Source organism: Anas platyrhynchos, chromosome 3, assembly GCF_047663525.1.
Source record: "Anas platyrhynchos isolate ZD024472 breed Pekin duck chromosome 3, IASCAAS_PekinDuck_T2T, whole genome shotgun sequence".
Classification (NCBI taxonomy): Eukaryota; Metazoa; Chordata; class Aves; order Anseriformes; family Anatidae; genus Anas; species Anas platyrhynchos.
Genome location: NC_092589.1, coordinates 105,243,672 through 105,257,228, shown reverse-complemented (window position 1 = coordinate 105,257,228; position 13,557 = coordinate 105,243,672).

Here is a 13,557-nt window from a genome sequence, read left to right as displayed (position 1 = left end):
GACAAGAGAAGTGATTTCTTCAGGCTGTGCCACCACAGACAAGGGAGGACATGGACAGAGCTACCACCTCCGTGAGACGTCCTGCCTGAATCCAACCCACCACCAAAGCAGAAGGCAACAACCCCAGGCCACAAAGTTCTCCCATTTCAAAGGTGCATCATCCAGCTGTACTCATCCAGGTTCACTAAGTTAACACGGAGAATAGGCTCTGTTTAAGCTGTGTACATTTGGGGTAGGAAATCCCCCTCTTGTTCAAAAGAATAACTGGTGGCCTGGAACAGCAGGGCCTGGACCTGAGCCACCAGGACGAGGCAGTGTCTTTTGGCAGGAGGGGAGAGGATGAGAAAAGTGTTGGTGGGCAGGAGCTGCCTAGAAAATAAGTCACATTTTATCTGCCTTTGATAAGCTGGGTGGAGGACAGCTGTATAAAGAAGTGCTGCTTCCCAGGAAAAGATCCCGCTTGATATTTTCCATGCAGGAATTTTCTGAATAGCTCATAATCAAAATTTGTTGTCTTGTTTCATCTCCAGCCCCCCTTTTTCCTTTCCACTGCACTGACAATAGAATAGAGCAGGGCAGAACAGGGTGGAATATATTTTTCACCTTATTAGATGAAATTGCTTGACATTCATGGCACAGTTTCACACCACTGAAATGCAGCATTTCAAGAAATCCGTCTGATGTTTCCAACAAGAAATATTTCGGTTCACTGTTCCATAAAACATTTCAAAATTCCAGCTTTTCACCCCAATTAAGGACAGACACAAATTTCATGACATTGGGGTTCCTCACGATACTTACTGTGTCAGTGGGCTGCAGGTAAGCTACTGGGTTTGTGTACTACCGTGCCCAGCCTCTAACTGAATTATTCTTATAATTAAATGGAGAATTTCAACTAAGAGATTAAATACAAAAATCAAAACTGACTGCTGGCAAACATGAGCAGGACTTTCTCTGGGATTGTCAACTCCCCATGATACTTCTAGAAATAAAATAGAAATTTTATATCAACTTTATAAAACAACAACAAAAATACAAAACAAGGGCTGTGTATTCAGTATTCACCTTGGCCTGGTAATAGCAAAGTATTTCTAAACACATCACCCTCATGCCTTTCTATAACCTGTTTAAGGATATACTCCCTTGCCAATGACAGTTTTACCTTAATAGATATTAATAGCTTTTTCTCTGATTTTCAAATTGACCCAGGAACTTCAATATCTTTACAGGTCACCTGAAGTGACTGCTCCATCCAGTTTACATTCATAGCACATTTAAATCACAGGTATTGGACTTGTCAGATGAATTTTTCAATTTGGCACCAGAGAAAAACCAAATTGCTATCAAGGTGCCAGGTGAAATGTCCTGATCCCGGGACGCAAGAAGTCAAAGGATACAACACGGGGCACCTTGGGGCCTGGAAGGACACAAAACTGAAAACGCATTGTCATGAAGTTGGCAGGTATTCCTGAGAACAAAGAAAACAATCTGCTGCTGCTGCTTGGTGCTCACTCCAAATATTTCCTTGGCTGAGCCTTTGTTCAGTCAAGCACAAGACTGCAAATTTCTTTTGTATCCAATGCATTTTCTATTACACTTTACAGACTTAATTCCGAGCCTCGGGTCTGTGCACATTAGACACGCTTAGCTTTGCATCTGTTTGGCCTGTGTGCTGGAGGTGTACGATGGCTGACAGCAGTCACTTAATTATAGTCAAAATCTTAAGAACCAGAACGAATATTTAGCCATTAATCCAATCAGTAAAGCACACATTACTGTCGTTACTGTACACTTAAAATTAAAACAACAAAGCCTCAAGCAGGAAAAATCAGTAAGAAGGCAGCCGAGCTTGACACGGAGCTTTTTAAATAAAATTATTGGGTGTAAGACTTGTGTGTGTGTGTGTGTTTGTGTTCAGCTGCACATCCATTTATTGAGCTGCCTCTTTGAGGGACGGATGGCCACACGGAAGATGTGCAAAGCAATGTCAGAGTCTGTGCAATAATCTTTAAATCACATCGTGTCACAGGGACTCAGCTCTAATAACAAAAGCTCTGGGCAGGATGATGACAGTCTGCAAAGGATACTGTAATACTGAGCTTGCCATGAGCAATGCAGGATTCTTCCTTTCCTTTTCTCCTTGCCAGTCACTTTTAGCTGAAAGCACCAAGCTATGAAAGCTGGCAGCGGTGTCCTGGGGAGAGCAGGATGATTGCAGAAGTTCAATAACAAGGGACCGTCTCCCGGAGATCAAATGAATACCTGAAAAAGTGTCACACACACCTTTGGTAAGGTCAGGATTAGTCATTAGGCCTTCTTGTTGTCTTGGGCTTTGAAGATCACATCCTTGCTGCTCTCTCAGCACAGTCAGGTAAAAGAAAATAGCTCTCCCGCTGTGGCAAATCTTTGGACCACTCCAGGTATGGCACCCCTCCATTTGACCTTCACCAAGACCCTCACAGAGCTTTGCTCCAGCCTCATCAGTGCAAAATAGGCACAGTGTCTCCCTGGATAATGGAGTAATAAATGCCAGGGTCCTCTGGCAGCAGTGGCTCAAGTGACTGCCGCCCCTGCTCTCTGCGAGGCCATCATCTCCTCACCAAGACAGTGCTGAGCATCTCGTCCTCAGCCTGCACACGGCAGGACAGATTTGAAGCTGCAGTGCTATGCATGGCTCTCCTACCCTGTCCTGACACCATCCAGCAGGGGCAGGGAGAAAACAGCTTGGGGTAATCCCTGCTGCTCCCCAGGTTCAGGAGATGACTTGGTTTCAGAGCTAATGGTCAGCATTAAAAGGCTAACTGCATCTAAGCCAAGCCCTCGCTCCTCCGCTTCTGAGCAAGAGTCTCAGCAGCTTGTTAGCATAGGCACTTGTCCATGGGGTTTAGTTTCATGGTACCCCGATGCTTAGCAATACGGCTGGATCCCACGTAGGGAGCTGACGAGCATGTGACTTGATTGAATTCCCTAAAGGACTGATTATGGCTGGCATCTTTGATGAAGAGATTTATTCATGTATGGGATGCAGCCCGTCTCCTCAGCTTCTATCTATTTTTCTGTAATTACAGGGACATATGGTTGTGTTTTATAATTAATTTCCACAAATTAGGGGCGTTTGGAGTCGGCTGCTTAGAATGAAACAATCAGGTTATTAAGTGAGTTTGCATTTTCATTCATTTATTTGCAAATATTTGCAAGTTGGGTATCCTAATAACAGAAAGAATACTTCATACCTTCAAAACACTCTACCACAGGGGACCCCAAAGCCTCTGCTGAACCTAAACGAAATTATTCCATGGCCAAGAGATAATTTCTCTATAGATGGAGAGCCTGAGACACAAAAAGTGAGTGCTTTGATTCAACATGGCAATGGGAACTCCAGCAGGAAAAATTTAGATCAAAACATCTTTGCCAAAAGAGGAAAAGAATCCACAAGAATAATAAAAATAAGATAACTACCTCCATTCATATTCTTATGATTCCCCATTTGAATGACAAAGATATCACACTAGCATATTACCTAGACATAATGGCATTGGGTTTTGAGTGCAAAGAAGTACTGTGTGCATCCTTAGGTTGATGGAAACTCGGTGATTAGACATTTCCAAGTAACACGTACATGCAGAAATCCTGGAAAAGCCTACAGATGTCTTGGGCCATGGAGCTTTGCTATGTTTTTGTTGTTTTTTTTTTCTTCCAGTACATGCCATTTATGGATATTAATGACTTAGTACGTGATATGTAGAAATAAATTTGGAAATAACGGGAAGGAATTAAGAGGTCCTGAAATTTCCCTGAATATGCAGAAGAATTCCTGGAGAATGAAGCAATGGAATAATTCCCCAGGTAAGCAACCTTCCATTATTTTCCAAATTAAATTGCTGCCTTGGATATAGCACTGGAAAAACAAACAGTAGTGAAAATTTAAAAAACAAAAAAAAAAAAAGCCCTGTTAATAATTTTTTTCTATTTCTAGCTTCCAGTATTACTAGATAAGTTTTTCTTTTTGAAATAGAGATTGAGTGAAAGAGCCACACACTTTGCTACTTTTCAGCGGGTCTGCACAAATCTCTTCACTTTCAAACAGAACATTCGTCTTCTGCTTTCATGACTCAACATTCAGATATGCTCTCCACTGACATTAAATTAAATAGTGCTCCAGAAAAAGAAAAAAAAAAAAGTTCTTTTCCAGGAAGCTAACAAAATGTTATTGTAATTACAGTAGAATCCAAAGAAGAATTTCATTTTTTTAAAGACTTTTCTCCTCACCACACAGCGGATTGCTTAGTATAGTTTGCAGTCAAAAGAATTATTCAGAAAACGAACAACAAAAACAAAAACAAAACACTAGGAAGGCCTTTAAATAAACACGCAAAGCAGATTGTCTTATTCTATTCACTTATTTAGAGGAAAAATAGGGTGGAATTTGTTTGGCATTTCCTGGTGATTGTCCTTGTCAATGCAAATGTTAAAGGGATAATTGCACTCAGTATTTCCTGGCTGCAGAATCACTCAGGCTGGAAAAATTCAAGCTGGAAGGGACTCCATGGAGGTCCCCAGTCCAACCTCGTGCTCAAAGCAGGACCAGCTTTAAAGTCCTTCATATATAAGGTTTTGCTGCCCTATACATCATGTCTGGAGCAGTAACAGGTAAGTACATGGTGCCCGGTCTGTAGTGCTTTGAGGAGAACCAGCGGGGCTGAAGACGCCATCTGGGGGCAGTTCTCCTCTGGCTGTATGGCCACCTGCTTGGGCCATGCTTGCAGCAGGGCTCAGCCATGGCCCCACGAGGTTAGTGGAAGGAGAAGACCCCACAGGGTCCATCCCACCTGGGCATCCCTTTCAGAGCGGGTGAATTTGGGGCATGCCTCCAGAGGGGCTGGTTTGTGGGCCTGGCTGCTCTTCACCCCTCAGGAGCAGAGCCATGGGACGTGGGGCAGTGCTCCTCGAGGCAGAAAGCCACCTTCATTTGCTGCCCAAATTACATCGCTCACAAAAGCAGCAGCACACCCATTCCCCAAACTGACCTAATCTGAGCCACAACAACGTCCCTGTAATGGTGACTTCGCCTCTTGTGGATTGACCCCTTGGTGGAAGAAACGTCGGCCACAACCCTCATGTCACTCACATTGCTGCGGAGATGTTCCAGAAATAAACCCTGAAGTCCTGCTATCCCACCGCTTCGGGGATGTTCGGATTGTTCCCAAGTTCAGTCCTATGACTGATGGCTGTTGAGAGCTATTAAATCCAGACTATGGTCCTTAACACCACAAAGCCATGCAGGCAGCACCACAGAGGGCGAGACCAACAGCGTTAGATCTCCCGGTCTGCAGTGGGATTTGTCATGACCATTTACTCCAATCTCGTTGAGCCCAAATCTGATTTTTTCCCTTTCCGTAGCTACACAAACTGCCCTCCTCCACCACACACGGCCACACGCTTCCGCGAGCAGCCGGCCCCACGTAAGCCGAGCACCGGGGGCAGGAAGGGATTATCTGGCCAAGCAGAGCGCAGCGTAATAGAAATTTAATTTTGCCTTGTTTTAAGGATTTGCAAAGATCATTCACCCGTGGAGGAAAATAACGTCAGAGAGGGAAAGCGTGAGCGTGGCAGCTGATGTTTTGTCTGCCAGCCGTACCTTGGGAATCTCACGTGCCTCGGCGGGGAGGACAACGGGGCTTTGTCTCTGCTCCCCGTGACACCGTGCCCGTGAGCCAGCGTCCAGGAAACGGTGACAAGATGGAAAAGTAAATGAGGGAGAAAGGATCCCACCTTATGTAACAGTGCATTTAGAGGATTAATTGGGGCAGGCTGATAAGGATGAATTGACTGTGTGAAAGCTACGGTTGTTTTAATTGAGCAGCTTTTCTCCAGGGAAAAGAGCTAAGTTTAAACCATCTGTCCAATTTCAGTGTCATTTGCCAAGGAAATGATTAAAATATTTTAAGATTAAATCAAAACTCTGGGAATCAAGGAATAAGCCCAGAAAGAAATGATCTGGAGGTTTGCTTTACGTGCAGTGACGTGAAGCTGAAGGCTGGAGAAAGTCAAACATCACTTCTCTCTCCACCTGTACACACACACACGGATTTGTCCACAGCGGCTGAGTGAAAAATTGAGACTTTGTGGGGCACTCGGTAAGCTGCAGGGGGAGACAAGGGCACAGCAGAGCAGAGCACCTGTGCCTGCAAGTCCCCTACCTTCTGGTGGGACAGGCACGGTGGCCAGACCCCCTGCTCCTGCCCTGGCAAAGCGCAGAGGTTTTACATTTGCCACCTCCTACCTGAAAATCACCCAGCAGTTGGGACTGGAGGTAGGTCAGTTTGGTTCCCCAACCAGAGTTGCTGAGTGCCATTTTTAGGACCTCAGGGTGTCTGCAGAGGGTTTGTAGACACACCATGGTGCCTGCAGAGATGTGTTCGTCTGGCTCAGCAGCTGGAGACCCACGGGGGCCTCCTCGGACTTCTCAGATGGTGCAAGGTGCCTGTGTTTGGGACCCTGAATCCATCCCTAGACAATGCAGTCTACGTGACCTAAGGAGTTATTCAGAGGAGCAGACAATTTGCCCAGATATGCAGTAAGAGATGTCATTGTCTGGGCTCCACAGATCTGATTTCCATTGACTATAAGGTGAGTTTAGACAACAAGTGCTCACCCAGGCACCTGCAGGTAGACACCCACATTTAAGAGTCCTGACCTGAATCCCACACCTTACGGTGGCCTAACTCTGGCCATGCAGAAAGCACTTTGTCCCCTCATATACTTGTCTTTGGTTTTCTGGCCAGATGTAGAGAACGAAAAGGAGCAGATACATCTTCACGAGCATACCTGTGCTAGGGAAGGGCCAGGTACTGACTTCCTTGCTACGCCTCCATGCATTGGGGCAGGTTTGCTCAGCAGGCAGTGTCCCAGGGCTCCAGCACTGCTGCCGGCAGCAGAACACCAGCCCCTGGTGTCACCTTGTCCATAGAGGACTTCATCCTACCTCTAAGCTGCTCTGTCTTCAGTACAGAAAGTCCAGTGCTTTCATTTGTAATGCCACAACAGACATTTGAGCTGACAGACTTTCTGTTTCCATCCTTTCCATCTCTTGAAGAAAGCTGCACGACATGAACAAAGCAGAACAAACCAACGAACTCAAGGTGAGCATCATTATTCACTTTCCTTAAAATCTGATTGCTTTTCATCCAATCCCATAAAGGACAAAGAATTCTTACTTCTTGACAATGCTGTAGGAGTGGGATTAACCTCTGCTTTATCCAGCATTTGCCTAGTCTGTTACTGAAGGCTCCTTTCACTGGCAATGAAGGGAAACAGGAGGAACAGAGGTCTAAGAAAGGAGGGGTCAGTTGACCCCTGGAGATGCCACTCTCTCTTCATTAATGGTAAGAAATCAGGGGCTCAGACTCCAGCAACTCACATAAAGGCCTGATAAGATTGAGATGAGGCCCTTCGTCAGCATCCAGTGGAAAGTGTGAACTGTAGCAAAACACAGGACTGGTTAAGCAAAGCAGAGATGAGCACAAGACCAGCTGTCATCTTTATGTTCAGATACTCCAAAAAGTCTTTTGGTGGGGTTGCTCCAAGCCAGACTTTTTGAAAGAGGAATCAATTATCACAGCTCTTCACTCTTCAAACCAGCTTCCCTGCAGCCTGCTCAGGGATCTGGAGCCTGCAAGGTGCAGGGCAGCCTGCTGCAACCTGCTCTCACACAAAGGAAACGGTGACTTCACTCAAAAACAGCCTTTATTGCTATGGTTTCTTTTTTTCCATGATGAATAGACAATTTCTTTTCTAGAAATTCAGTGAAAAACTCGCTCCCAACTAAGAACACATTTTGTGCAATTCATGCTGACTGTGCTGTGCCAATGACCAGCCTTCATTATTTATCGCTCAGTCAATGTTCTAATTATGGACAAATGGTATCAGCAGAAAATGTCTCAGTTTATAGATACAAATCTTGACTAACTTTGGGCCAAGAACAAATCATATCTTTGCTGTTCACTGCTGCAGATTGATGACAGATATTTTTTGGATCTGTCATTTAATCAGGTTTTAATCCACAAGTGTTCCTCGAGCAGGGCAACCGAATCCTTAAACTCATTAGTTACATATTTTTCTAATTTCTGTTTTTATTCTCCCTCAATAAATGTTGTCTGCATTTTCTAATGTCCAGTTAATGACTTCATCAACTTCTCTTTCACCTATATTAAATATTGATTTGTTTACAGAAATTTTCTTAATCAGAACTTTTTTTTTTAACCAAACTTGCTTTCATCAATGAACAGAATACTGTGGCTCTTTGGCCATCCAACTAATCTTTTCACGTGATTATTTTTGCTTCTTTGAAAAACAGCCACTTACCAAGTACCCAGAATATGCAATTGCTTGTTGGACTTTCCTCCTGATTACTCAAAATGTAAGAAAAAAAATGAGATATACTGTATTATACACTATACTATTCAGTGGTAAGTTTCTGTACTCTTAGAGCAACTTCACTATTGTCCTCCTCTGTAGAACAAATCGAAGGGTGACCTTCCATCCATGGAAGATGCAGTTTTAAAGTATAAAAACATTGTAAAATTTTATTATGTATTAAAATTTTCAGGACTTCCAAGGATATTTTACTACTAACAGTATAAGATCTTGAGTATCTTGACTAGAATAGTGAGACGTGAGAGAATACAGCTGATATAGATAACCAAGTTCTCAGCATAGCCAATCTAGTGAAGAAAATATGTTTGTAAATGAAGGAATTTTTTACATGAGACTATCTAATATTTTTCATTTCTTATTAAAAAAAAAAAAAAAAAACAGTACTATTTTGTATGCCAGAAAACCTTCTTGCTGCTGGAGGAGTCCTTTAACTATTGAATTTTTCTTCACTTCTGACAATATCATATATCTCTAGCCTAGTCTTTCAATATAATGAAGGAAACAAAGGCTGTATTTCTTCTCGGTAAATTTAAAATAAATGAGAAATGTTCTGATGAAAACAATCTTCATAGAATTCTAGCCTGTATTTTCTTCTGCCATTGCAAAATGGGTGAAAAATAGTCTAAAATAATCCAGGCACAACCATTCTGTGTCTATTTTAAAACAGGATTAGTGGATATTTTTTGTCATTGCCAGGTGATACTTACTACTCAAAACAGTAGCTTGCGCATTTTAAGATTAAATTTTTGCAGAGCTATTTCAGGGGAAACTAGAGAAAAAGGAAGAAAGATAAAATAGTACTAGATTTTACACCCCACCCCTCGTAATTTCTATTTTACCTTTACAGAACTTTTTGTCTGAAGATGACAAAACAACAGAAACTCTATTACCATGGACAGACCCCTCTGAATTGCTGGTCACGGGGAGGATGTAAGTGAAAACACAACCTCTGGTGCTATCAACAAGGACCAAGAAAGCATCTGGAAGGTTTCTATCAGAGTGTGGGACAGCAGCATGGTAATGCAGTCCAAAGGGAACAGGCACCTCTTCCTAGCTCTTCCTCATCAGTCTTAATCTTTATATTTTGTCCCAGTTCTGCTTAAATAATGACAACCTGCCCCAGTCTGGACCATTACTTATGCCAGACTGGGGTAAGAGGCTGTAGGAAGCTCACAGCAAAGGAAAATAAAATTGAACCAACGGCCCGGGACTCACATCAAAAAACCACCTTGCCAACTGCAAAAGAGCACTGTTTTACATAGTTGGCTTGATTGATTGTTTTAATTTACTTTTCCAGCTCCCACTGCAAATACCTTCAGGGCACAATTGGTGGAAAACTTCTTGACTACTCCAGGCCTCTTTGGGACATCTCACCAGGCAGACACACAAAGAAAACAGGCCTGTCGCTGGCATTTGGAGATACATAACCCACTGGCTCCTACACGATATGCTGCCAAGAAAAATCCAAGGTCTTTCTATTAATCCATTATGGAAGAGAAATCTCCCTGGCTTCTGCTGCAGCCATGGAAGGACTTGGTGGGTGGCATGGGGTGCAGACCTTAAGCCAGGCTCCACCAGCATCTCCCAGATGCATTTGACCATGAGGCTTTGGATACAGCTTTTTGCTAAGTCCCATCTCCTTGGAGTAACCCTCTGCCCACCAAAAGCCAATGCGTATCCTACAACACTTTCTCATTGCTAGTCAGATTTATACCATACAAGACCACAAACGAATTACTCATGGAAGGATCCGCACCACATGGAAGGATCAGGGGTCTGGACCAGATGATCTCCAGAGGTCCCTTTCAACCTCAACCATTCTGTCATTCCTTGATCACAGATAGCCAGCACAGGCCACCTATGTAAAGCTGATGTGGTGCCTGCTTTCACTTGCTAAGCTAGGTTAAACATCTCTTCTCCCGAGGGCAGAGGGCATCCATAACTGAAATCTGTGGTGTTATTGCCCCTTGTTGTGTGCCTGCATGTTAAACAGACAGAACTCCTCAAATCTTATTCTTTTGTAGTGCAAATCTGTGGTTTAGTAGTTTGTGCACACATTGTATAACTGCAGGTTAAACCATTGAGGCAAACTCACACCAAAGAGCCCTGAAGCTGTGACAAAGAAGCATCTGCACTAGATGAGACACTTCACTGCACTCTGCAAGCCAACACCTCCACTAACACAAAAACCAAGGGCTCGCACAGCAGCTCACCAAAATATTTCCCCCCAGCTGGTATGTGCTTCTGCATTGCTGACCCATGATCACTTTTGACTTAAGAGCCCTGTGCTCTAAGATCCATTTCTACAAAACCCTCCGTTCACCTCAGCAGCTTTCAGGCAAGAAATGTGTATTCCTCCAGCTATTGAAGTCCTGACTGAAAATCATGAAAAGCTTTGCTAACCAGAGAAGCAGCAGGGAAAGGTATATAGAGAAGAGAAATGAATTTCAGTAAAGATAAATTCTGTGCACCTTCAAGACAAAAACAGAAAGAGAAATAGATACGTCTGAAAAAAAGACACAACCAGTGCAACAGTCTTGAAAGGAATGCAGGAATGGAGGCAAAAAACTTAGCATGAACTGGAGAAGCTGTAAGTGTGGGGATTAGCAATTATGGCTGAATCTCAACAGAAGATATTTTTGCTAGAAAAACTGAGACAGAAACAAGTAGTATAAGTTAATTACAGTGCCCCATAAGCAAGCAACAGAATCAGGACTAGACCTTCCCAGTCTCAATCCACTGCCATTCACAGTGAATCTGTTAAATTTGGAGGATGAACCCTAACCTTCTACTGCTATTGCCCAAACCAGAGACGCCTAAAACTGTCTTCACTGAAATCAGAAGAAATTTTATCACTGACTTCAGGGGAACCCAAACTCCATCCCCAGCACCTGCCTTGATGACGACAGATCCCCACTTGATCAGCTTATGTAAAATTGTGGTGTCTGAGTTGAACTTGTCATGAGAGGATGACCCCCCAAACCCTCATGGTCCAAGAACTAACAACTGCCTCCCTCTAGTAGCTACAACAGTGCTGAAGCTCAGCCCTCTCTACCTGCCAAAACCTAATTGTGGCTGGGGAAGTTGTGTCAAAGCCAGCACTCCCTTGAGTGCCCTGGGCAGGAAGCTCCAGAGGACACACAGAATCATTTAAGTTGGAAAAGACCTCTAAGATCATCAGGTCCAACCTCTAAGCTAGAGCTGCCAAGTCCACCATTAAGCCTTGTCACTAAACTCTGTATCTACATGTTTTCTGGATACCCCCAGGGATGGTGACTCACCTACTTCCCTGGGCAGCCTGTTCCAATGCTTCACAAACCTTTCAGGAACGAAAAAAATCAGGATATTTTGTTTACAAATGCAGACCATTCATTTCAGTTTAGCTGGGGAGGGAGGAAGGAGGGCTTTTCTCCAGGAGAGAAGTGGCAGTCTGGCTGGGGTGAAAAAAATGGAGCCAAGGTTTTATAACAACCACAACCCCATCCATCTTCCAAAGACCTGCAAACGAAACAGTCTTTGAAGGGATCTGGAAATTATGCTCTCTTTCCCAGTACATGGAAGAAACAGCCATACTGAAATCAGTCGTTAGCAAATATCACTTTAATTAAAAAAAGGGATAAATGAAAACAAAAAAAAATAGCATACAACTCTCACTTTTTTTTTAAAATAAAGTTTTGTGTGATGGCTTTGAAACTAAATCTAGAGTGTGTCTCTCATGCAGCTGAGAGGCTAACTATAAGATACCGAGACACTTGAAAGTCAGAAATGTAGGTGATGTTGATAACATCATCGTGCAGTGCAATAATAGTGTTCAGTCAATCAAGGTCTTTCATTTTTGGAACTGCCCCACATGAGTGTGACATTCATTAGTTCAAACCTGTATCGTGCTACAGCAATTTAAAAAAAGTCACTAAGAAGAGTATTAAAAATTGCATGAAGGAGCCTTTCCCTCAGGCATTTCTTTTCAAGGTCAGAAAGCCTTGTTCTTGTTTTTCTGCTGACATGAAAACATTCAGAGTGATGACGTGACATAAAGACCCCCACCTAATCCAGCTCTTTAATTCTGGAAAACCTTCATCTTGTTTCAGATATGACTGTCTGATCTCCACCAAACAAAGTGTGCCACGTTCCCTGACATACCTGCTATAGGATGTGCAGATAAAAAATGCACGGGGATGGGCCGAGCCTCATGAATAAATGCTGCTCGAAACCTTCCTTTACCCAAACCAGAAGAAAACATTTCTGACAGCTGAAAGGTATGGTGAGTGTTGTGTGTCTTAGCTTTTCTCTTATTTTCCTCTTTGCTTGAAGCAATCAGTTCTATTCATTCATAGATCCACCTCAAGCCTTGGCCCAAAGATATTTTTATACTAATTAGAACAAACATTTACCAAAATTTTCTCTTTGAACGATTTCAGGACAAAATCTCCCTTAGTGCAACCTTGCTTGTGTGGGTGGATTTGCACTAGGGACAATGTGCCCCTGGATAAGCAAAGGGAAATTCAACATTTGCCACACAGACGTGGACGTGTTAGACCAGTAACCCCAGTGCAAAGGGCCCTGCCTGTGTTGGAAGACCCCACCAGTCCACTTGACCATGGTCTCCTGGGTCCCAAGTCCCCTGAAGAAGCCGCACAACCCTACCTGTTTGATCTGCAGTGAGGAGGCCCCAAACCAGCATCAAACAGCATCCATTTCTAAAGATCCTTGGCAATGTCAAGAGGAGAAACAAACCCGTTTGACTTCCCCTGTAAGAAAACACATGGCTATTCCCAGTGCACCACAGGGCTTTCAAAATACGGTGTACAGAGCTGCGCAGGGGTAATTGTATCAGCATTAAAAGCAGAGTCTGTTAATATTTTATGACTTTCCTTTTCCCCTCCAGCTTTTCTTGAAGCAAAAGAGGGCCTTTTTCCAGTTCAGGCATGCTTTTTTCAGAAACTGTTCAGTTTGCCAATGGCTGACCACGTTTATCAAAATCACACAGCAGTGATGTATAACATTTTGAAAGTACCAATGTGACTTAGGTACTTAAATCCTCTTCTGTAATTATGATGAAGTTCTGCTCTGCCAATTTGTTAAAACGTACATTGGAGTTCCTAGCATTAAGTCTCAGGACCA